The following is a 10,128-nucleotide window of genomic DNA, read 5'->3' as shown; positions in this document are numbered from 1 at the left end:
ATGCCTGATGAATACGGTTTCTAGAACCTTTCGAGCATTCAAATTGATTGGAAATTTTTGAGATTTGAAAATAATTTTTAAACAATATTTCCACACTACAGCAGTGTTCCTAGTTGTACATTCGCAAAGAATTACACAGCCACACACAAAAAAAGTGTGCGGATCTGGTAACAAGACACACGTATGCCTATGGATTTTGGGGCGCTGAATTCAAATTCGGTATCAAAAATCACCCATCACGGTATTGTTTGATTCATAACCTCAAAAAATGAAGAAAAATCATGCACTGAGGCAAATGAAATTCAAAATAATGCCAGTGATGCAAATTTTCACTTCAAAAACATGTCGACAACTGTGAGGAATCAACCCTTGCCTGATATCAACTTATTTAACATAACTTTACCCTACAGCACCTGACCTCACCTAACCTGAATTAACAGAAATTTATTGAACTACACGTAGAGCTCTGGAAGCATATTTTCCCAATAGCAAATGTGTGCTACATTGAATGGGTCAACTCAAGCCTAACCTAGAAATAAATCTAACCTAGCCTAACCTAACCTAACCTCACGAAACACAATTAAACTAATTGTGTTGTCCCGTTGTGTTTGCGGTACCGTTTGAATCAGCTTGGGCTTAACCTGCAAAGAGGTCAAACCTATCCTAACCTAAAAAAAACCTGACCTAACCTAACTTAACTTCACGTAACACAATTAAACTCATTGTTTTGTCCCGTTGTGTTTGCGGTACCGTTTAATTGAGCTTCGGCTTAACCTACATAGAGGTTTAACCTATCCTAACCTTACAAAACCTGATCTAACCTAACCTAGCCGAATGAAATTCAACCACACGTGTAGCTATGTAAGCGTGCGGTTCTCAGCCTTAAATGTGTACTATATTTAATGTGTTAACTCGATCTTAACCTGCAAATGAATCTAACTTAACAGAACCTAACGAAATTTTGCTTAACGCAACACAACTTAACTTAAGTGTTCCCGTTGTAACACAATAAAATTCATTTCATTGTACTACAGGTCGTTAAAAATTTAGACGCACATTACTCATTTGAAGAAACTTAGAACGACAAGTAGAATTGACCCCATTTCTATTAACCTGACAATGTTTGTATCAAATAAATGTAGAACTGTAACTGAACATGCAAATGAATAAGAGTTTTATTTAAAAAATTTTCTCTCTGCTTTTCTTAGACTTGAGGGATATATTTATACTATCTTTGGTGTTTACATTTTATCTTGCTTTTTATCGTAATTAAATTGATTCATTGACCTGTTTCAGTCTATTTTCTGCCTGCTATAACGTATCCTTTTTTCTTCGAAGGAACGATGCAAAGGGTTACGCTTACGTTTAAGACGTTTAAGAACAGGGTTGCCAACGTAATCGGTTAGGTTAGGTCAGGTTTTGTTAGGTTAGGATAGGTTAAACCTCTATGTAGGTTAAGCCGAGGCTGAATGAAACGGTACCGCAAACACAACGAGACAACACAATCAGTTTAATTGTGTTTCGTGAGGTTAGGTTAGGCTAGATTTATTTCTAGGTTAGGCTCGAGTTGACCCATTCGATGTAGCACACATTTGCTACTGGGAAAATATGCTTCCAGAGCTTTACGTGTAGTTCAATAAATTTCTGTTAATTCAGGTTAGGTGAGGTCAGGTTCTGTTCGGTAAAGTTATGTTAAATAAGTTGATATCAGGCAAGGCTTGATCCTTCACAGTTGTCGACATGTTTTTGAAGTGAAAATTTGCATCGTAATTTGTCCGTAAAAATCACAGTATGTACGGACGATATAAAGATACTTAAGAGGCTAAAGCAAATGGATCAGTAGCACAGCTATAGAATAATCTTGGCTTGTTATAGGCTATAGAATTTATCAAAAACCTTTCTGATATATGTGGACTTATGTGTGGTGTAAGCGAAATCATTGTAAACTATTCATTAACGCACTGCTCAATAACACAGACTACGATGTACTGACTCGTATACAGAAAAGAGTAAAAGTAGTAACGTAGTGCACATGCTAAGAATCTCCAAATTAAAGGATATAAAATATTCTAATCGTTAAAAAAAGCCGAACTCTGTATTTATTTGAATTAATAATTATCATAATTTTTTTAATTATCGTAGGAAAAAGTCATCGAAAATATATTCTTGGTTAAATCCGTAAAGAAATCGAGCATATTCGTTGAAAAATAGCTAAGCCCTCAATTTATTTATAGAAAATGTTTAAATAATTAATAATACTTACGAATTTACAAAGGGTCTCGAAAAAACGTAATCGGAAAGATATTCTTAGTTAATTATGTAAAAAAAATTGCCGAACTTTGAATGTGTTTATGTAGACTGTTTAAATAATTTATAATTCTTGTAAATTTTCAAAGCATCATAGAAAAGAATAATCACACAGACATTATTGGTTGACTCCGTAAAAAATTGTGCATATTCCTCGAAAAATAGACAAACTCTGAATATGTTTATGAAAAATTGAGGATCTGGATCAAGAAAGTTGCCAAGCGCTCATGATCGGGTAAAATTATTTCCTCAACGTCCCGGGGGACAGAAATGTTTTAATCATAAAAGTGATGTTTCTTAAATATTGGTTTGTAGAAAATGATAAGGCGGTAACTTTTTCCTATTTACCATTTTTGTCCCAGATGACTATTTTTAATAATAAGCATGAAAAACTGAGACAAATTCGTTCCTAAATTCAATTACTTTTCAAGAAATAAATCATCGTAAGTTGAGTAAATATTATCGGAATTGTTTGAAACTTTGATGTACATATGAAATATACCCTAGCAATGTAGCAATGTCTATAAGCCAAAGAAAAATTGAAAATAGCTTATTGTTTATTAATATTTAATTGCAAATTGAAACATACCGGTTACCCCGTTTTTTCAGCTTCACAAAAAAAAGTATCGGGGAAACTTTACTGTTGTAACAACTTCCAGTGAAACTTTAGTTCCTCGTTATTAAGGAAAGTTTTTTGGAAATTTCCAGGATGATTCATTAAAAATTAGCGAAAATATCCATTTAACAAGAAACTAGTCCACGCCGCCAGCGGTGATCACGCTGCCCGATGGTGTTGAGTGCTCGCGGAGCTATCGTTAGTGGCGTGGCATGCCTTCTTGTAAAATAGATATATCCGCCAATTTTGAATGAATCAATCTAAAAACTTCCGGAGATCTTCCTTTAATAATAAGGAACAAATGTCTTACTGCAAGTTGTTTCAACTCTCAATGTTCCCCAGATACTTTTTTCCGCCAATCTGAAAAACGGGGTTGACGATCGGTTTCAATTAAAAATTAAATATTAATTGAAAAAGGTAATTTTCAGTTTTTTCTTCAGTTTTTAGGCATCGCTGGATTATATCTCGTGTGCACGTCAAAGTTTATTATTAAGTTGAAAAACATTGTAGAGAATATTTATAGGAAATATATTCTTTCATGATTCTCTAAACTAATTGATCCTATTCGTTGCAAAATGGCTAAACTCTTAATCTGTTTATGAAACTTTTTAAATAATTGATAATTCTTGTTAATTCCCAAATCATCATAAAAAAGTAATCAGAAAGATTGTAGCTGAAATTGTAATTTTTTCTTCGTTTTCTTCAAACTATCTAAAGTTTTATTTTTTTAAAAAAAGAGCACAGGATAAGTTCATAAAAATGTATCTAAATTAAATATATGTTTTCAAAAGTAAAATTATCCCCAGCCGAATTCTGTACGATCTACTACGTTTGCGTCAAGTAGAGCCTTGTCATGGAGAAATAATATTCAAAGGAATAGCTAATTATTGTCTTATTTCTAAGAATGAGATGATCCTCTTCATCCTGCCTGAATAGCCATTCACGACTTCGTTGCAACACATGGGCAGTAGATCTGGTAACGCTCAACCGATCAGCAACTCATACCAACTTTTTAATATAAGATAATCAATCCACCAACCATGTGTATCTCCGAAGTGTGCTAAACGGAAAATAGAACCAACACCCGTTCAATAGGACCGCAACAGGAATTAATCCATGAATTGTCATGCCCAACATGCCACATATGATGACAACTCTAATGACCATAGTGCTGCAAAGCCAAAAAACATGTTGGCACAGCATTAGAACATGCATCATCCACCACCACGATCCTACGTAATGCCTCACTTTTATCGTCAGCGGCGCCTACTTCGACGGCGGCGGATTCAAATAACATCAAGAGCGGATCTATCCTCCAATGGCATTATACTGAAACCTATATAAAGTATGAGTTGACGACTTGCATGTTGGTGGCGGTAATAAGAAAGTGTGCAGTGACAGGTGGTGAGAAGTTTTTACAGAGTTTGCGTGGAAGGTGTGAGTGGAATGTAAGGGTGCAAGTCTAGAAGGAGATTAGGGTAGTGAGAGGTGAATTGTTGCGTTAAAGATTAATTTTCATTGTATTTGTGGGGTGGGATTTGGCTAAATAGGGAAACTCGTAGTGCTGGGGGGTGTTAGGGGAGAAAAAAGGGTGTGAGGAGTGAAATAGTACAAAGAACCGGAAAATTTGAGGCAGTAAGCGACATCGGCCTTCAGAGACATCTTTTGGCTGAAGTACGTACTTTTTTACAGGGGTAGGTCACAGTTTCCAACTGAAGAGCGGTAGGTGGTCAGCGAGATAACTGGCAGTACTGGTAGTGAATTATACAGGGAGGACATTTTCAGAAGCCAACAACGGCCAGCTCTGCGTAGCCCTGTGTTGAATGGCGCATCAGAGTTCCTTTACAAAAACAATTATTCAGTTAATAATTGCAGCTGGAAGAAGAGAATAGGACGTGGAAGGAAAATGCGGAAAAAAGGCTTAAAAACGTGAAGGGCGGGTCGGAAATTGAAGTAGTTGACAAGGGGGATGGCGAGAAGCAAGGTATTTGCGAGAGGATGAAGAATGTGATATAAGAGAAAGTCCGAAAGCGTTGGAATAAAAAGGGGGAGAGAGTAGATAGGGAAATGATCAAGGCAACGGAGTTGAGGATGGAGAGAAGAGAGAAGGCAGATACGAGAAATAATATTGTAATAAGAGGATTAGAGCAAAAGAGCGGGAAGGAAAGGGAGGGGATGTAAGCGCTACTACAGAGCATAGTGTGGGTTAAAGGAAAGGTAGGAAAGTTAGGATGGAGGGGAGAAGAGGAATGAAGTGACGGTGGTGGAAAATTAGAGAGGTGGAAAGAAAAGTTGGGGCTAATGCGGAACAAAAATAGGATCAGCGATAAGACGGTTTTCATCGATAAAGATTTTACGACAAGTGAAGGGATGTTAAAAGAATTCTGAATGATAGGGCTAGGAGGGAAAGAGTGGAGGTAGGTCGGCAAAGGTACGGTATCGCAAAATAAAGGTAGATGAGAAAATGTGCGCATGGGACGAGGAAAAGAAGGTGTTGAAGGGAGTGCAGGCAAATTTCTTTCGTAGGAAGTAGGCGGGTGGGAGTAAAGCCGAGTGGAGAAGTATTAAAGGTGCTGTACTGGAACGTAGCAGGGGTAAAGAAGAAAGATCAGGATTTCTGAAGGTATATTCAGAAATTTAATGTCATTAGATTGGAAGACACGTGGGTAGAGAGAAAGGAATGCGATAGAGTAGAGCCAAAGTTGTGAAGGGGGTATAGGTGAAGGCTACAGGAGGCGGTCAGTGTAAAGACGAAATGAAGGGCTGATGCGAGAATTATGACAGGGGTTAGGGAGGGTGGCGAAAGGCAGGGTAGGGAAAAAAGGTTGTTAGGGGAGAGAATTTAAAATGATGAAGAGAAAAGTGAAAGAGAAGTATAGAAAGTGGAAGAAAGGAACCGCGGAAAGGAAGGAGTGCGTAGAATTGAGGAAGGAGTTTAGGGTGATGTTTAAGAAGAAAGCGCAGGAAAAGGAAAAAGAGCTGGAAGAGGAGTTAAGAAGTGTTAAGACAGAAAGGGACGTGTGGCAGATAATTTATAGTTTTAGGAAACGTTAGGTATGGATTAGTGTGAAGATAGGGAGTGACGAATGGAGGAAGTTTTTTTATAGAATCATTTCAGGGCTCAGATTCACGGAAGGAGATAAGGGGGCTAAATTAACGATGGAGGTAGATCGAGAGGAGGTAAAACACGAGGGGATACATAAGCAGATAAGGAACTTGAAAATGTCTAAGGCAGCAGTGCTAGACGATATATAAAACAAAGTGTGGCTGTTTGGCACACAAGTGGGAAGGGAGAGTCTGAAGAGCGTAATGAAAAGAGTATTGGGGGGATGAGTTCCCAAGAGGGTGGAGTCAGGGTTTGATAGTATCACTGTATAGAAAATGGCATAGGGAGAGGTAGGAAAATTACAGAGGAATTACGCTAATAAATACGTCGAACAAAATATACGCGATGGTGTCGACAGACAGGCTGCGTAAGAATGTTGAGGAGAAATCAATATTGTCGGAGACGCAGGCGGGTTTCACCACGTGGTGGATAGATAACTAACCAAAAAGGGTGCCAAATTGTGCGCGTTTTTGTAGATCTAAAAGGCGTGTTCTTTTTGGTAGATAGAGGGAGGTTGTGGAAGGCAATGGGAGAAAGGGGAGCGGAAAGAAGCCTAATCAGAGGGTAAGGGAGGTATATGAGGAGACGAAAGATGAGGTGAGAGGAGCGGAGGGAATCTCTGAGGGTTTCCGTATAGATAGGGGGTTGAGGCAAGGATGTCCGCTTATTCCATCGCTTTTTGCAATTTTAATCGCGGATATGGAAAGGAAGCTAGCAGCCGCAGTGGTAGGAGGAGTCAGGACATGGTCACTCGCGTATTGGTAAGGTTTCGGTTATCAATGAAGATTCGACGAAATTGAAATTCCTTTTTGAGGGGGAAGATTGGCAAAGGTTAAGGGGAAGAATTTAGGTTTTTAGAATAAGACACGCCTTGACGTGACCTTGCGTGAAGAGTGGGAGAAACTCACAGGTGAACTCCCTACTGCCGGGAGAGTGAATGTCCCCAGGTAGACACGGGGAGGTGGGAGCGACAGGAGAGAAATTCAGTGTAAGTTCAGGGATTTGTTCTTTCGTAATTCCGTCCGAATATAAAGCTGGACTTTCTGGTTCGTATTCCGGATCTAGGGAATCCAACCAGCAATTTGGGTACAACGAATCGTTTTTCAAGCTGACAGAAACCGGGTTTGGAGACGATAGCATCTTTGGGAAGTGTGAATTATGTATCCGCTAGGACGTGAGCAGCTGTTGTTTTCTACTGTTCCTCCGTCTGCGATTTAAACGTTTACGGCGTTTTTCAACATGCTTATAGGGCTTCTGACAGACGACCTCGGAATGGAAAGCGGGATTCCGATCACCAGAGGGCATCGATTGAACGAACGAAAACATGAATGTCTAAAAACGATCAGACTCGCTTGAAAATCACAACCACTAGGTAATAACTGCCGAATCAAGCAATTTCTTATGTCGTTTGGTCGACAGTCCGGCGAATCCTGAAATTATCTATTATTTTCTTATCCGCCGATCCTGAGCAAACGAACGGCAAAGAAAATCGCGATTGCGGCACGCACTACCAAAGAACGAGATGCGGACACTCTGCTAACCTTTCAATCACTGATAAAGAACCTCCAACATCCTTAAAGTTAGAAGATCCGGGATCCTGGATGACTCCTAAGAATGGCTGGTTGCTAAGAAACTTGACTATAAATTTTATATTAAAAAATAATAAAAAGGGATAAAAACTGATTGTAATGAAAAGCCGGAATTTAAAAGGAACAAGAATGAGCCTAATGATGAAAAATTAGTCGTGCAATTTACAAGGAATGTTTGTCGAAGTGTATCGCCCTCTATGGTACGATGCGCTTCTCGGTCGAAAAGCTACTGAGTCAAACTCCTGCCGATTTTTGGCAACCAGCCGCCTAGCGGTATAGACGATATAGAGAGTTCAAAATAAAATCCGTTTCCAGTATGGACTTAAGATTTGTAAGAGTCCAATTTCCGAGGAAAAGTTGGCTAACTTATTCTCGAAAAAACGAAAAGCTGAAATCGAAACCACGCTTGAGGGTTAAAACGATGGCCGTGAAAAATGTGAAATAAATTATATTGGAGATGACATAGTACTGCCAGCAATGAGCGAAGAGGCTTTAAAGGAGATGATGAAAACATTGAGAAGGTACTTGGACACAAATAGGTTAGACTTAAATTCGGACAAGTCGAAGGTTATGGTTTTCACGAAAGGAGGTGGGAGGGATAAGAGAGGGGAGTGAAAGCGGAAGGAAAAAGATATTGTGAGCAATGAAGTCAGGACTTATAGCGAGAATGAAATGCGGTTGCATGAAGGATTTTAATAGGTTTTGGCAAAAGGGCAGTATCATGGGCGAAGGGGGTGTTGGGTAAGGTGGAGAAGAAGAGAAGGAAGGAAGAAGAGAAATTGAGAAGGAACGATTGTAAGTAGGGGAGGAAGTGGGTGTAAGAAAACTGTAAGTATTGTAAATAGTAGATAATTATTAGGTCTTAGCTGTGGAGACAGAGGCTCAAAATGCGAGGCACCGCGAGAAAATAGTGACATGCGTGCGAGGCGAGGCTATTCAAAAATTTTATTCGGGTGAACCCGGTTTTTCATCATATCCACAGACTAACTCATGTGACTGATGAGATGAGGATGTAAGATGGTAATTTATTACGTTGCTTGAAACCTCCTGCGATGATGTTGTAGGTAAACAATTACGAGCATCGTGTAGTTTGGAGCTCCTCCCTTATCGCTGTTATACTTAAACAGGGGCCGCGACCATTGAAGGTGACAACAGTCACATCTGGATGCTTTCTTAGAGCTACCATCTGCCACTCCAAACATTTTTATTCGCTTTTTTCCTGATTGTCGATAAAGTTTATTACAATGCAACAGATGTTTAATAAAACTGCCTCCTCAGCTGCTGCGATTACCGTACTGACTCCTCAATGTTGAAGATGTTCAGTGCAGCTTGCGTGGACATTGCCTGTACCGGAAACTACAATAGGATGAATAGATGCAGCATTCACATTCCTCCATATGGTATTTACTTAATGCCTTAACTCGCTGTACTTATGGATCTTGGTCTTATAGGTTGACTGTAAACTTCGGTTAAATAGACAAGCAATTTCAATCCTGTGACACTTCCATCTTCTTTTCTCGCATCACGATGTCAGGTCGATTAGTTCGGATGCACAGTGGGAGTAATCAAGAATTTGCTGTTCATAATCCAGTACAGACTACAATTCTTGACTAATTTTGATGTTTATTTTAATGCTCAGAAGTAAATCCTGCAGAACGCCATCAGGCCTGATTTTTTTATTTCACTCCTTGTAATTTATTATTTAAACAAATAGAACGCCAAAATTTGACATTTTACTAGTATTATTTCTTTTTTTAATAAAAGACTTAAGAGAACTCGCTATCTATCAAAATTATTGTAGATATACTTCAGGAACATGAATATTAGGTTGAATATTTACGTTAATTGTTATAAACAATTAATACAGGCAATTATCATAATACGGTGCTCAACCACAAAAAAAAACTTTATCTTCATTAAAAATGACTAATATCTCATAGAAGTAGTATTAAGAATCAAAAATAATTATTAGTTAACAATACCACTATCATAAATATTGTAACACACTAATTGTATTATTTTATTTTTTTCCAAAATGTTTTTCTCATCAAACAACTTTCAAATTAATTCTAAAATATAATAAATAGCTGCAAAAAATATAAATATAAAATGTTTTCAATGTTAATAACATTATTTTAAACCGCTTCAAAAATTAAGCGTTTTCCATCAGAAAAAATTATTTTTTTCTGCTAAATTATGTTGCAGTTTTCTAAATGATTCTAATTCATCTAGAAAGTGTGGCAAAAACTCGCTATTATTATTAAGTTAATATTTGTCGCAAATGAATAATACTGGCTTGCAATGAAATCCTCATTCAAATGAAATTATTCTTAGTACGAAGATTTCGATTCTCCAAAACCCCTCCCGTTGTCTGTTTTTTGATATCACGTCTAGATTTTGTAACATTTATTTTTCTCATATTTTAAAAAGGCAGTGTGTTCGATAGTTTTTATCTGATTGTTGATCTTTTAAATTGGCAATCTTGGTATGTTTTGCTCAAAATATATATC

At 37.9% G+C, this 10,128-nt stretch overlaps 1 protein-coding gene across 7 annotated transcripts in view; it reads right to left on the bottom strand.

The window, feature by feature from the left end:
• The window catches only part of LOC117171614 (WD repeat-containing protein 13-like), a 138,985-nt gene that overhangs the window by 81,388 nt on the left and 47,469 nt on the right, over nt 1-10,128 (bottom strand). The window lies entirely within an intron of this gene.

The sequence above is a fragment of the Belonocnema kinseyi genome, chromosome 4 (genome assembly GCF_010883055.1).
Source record: "Belonocnema kinseyi isolate 2016_QV_RU_SX_M_011 chromosome 4, B_treatae_v1, whole genome shotgun sequence".
NCBI classification, from domain to species: domain Eukaryota; kingdom Metazoa; phylum Arthropoda; class Insecta; order Hymenoptera; family Cynipidae; genus Belonocnema; species Belonocnema kinseyi.
This window is presented reverse-complemented; position numbering and strand designations above follow the sequence as displayed.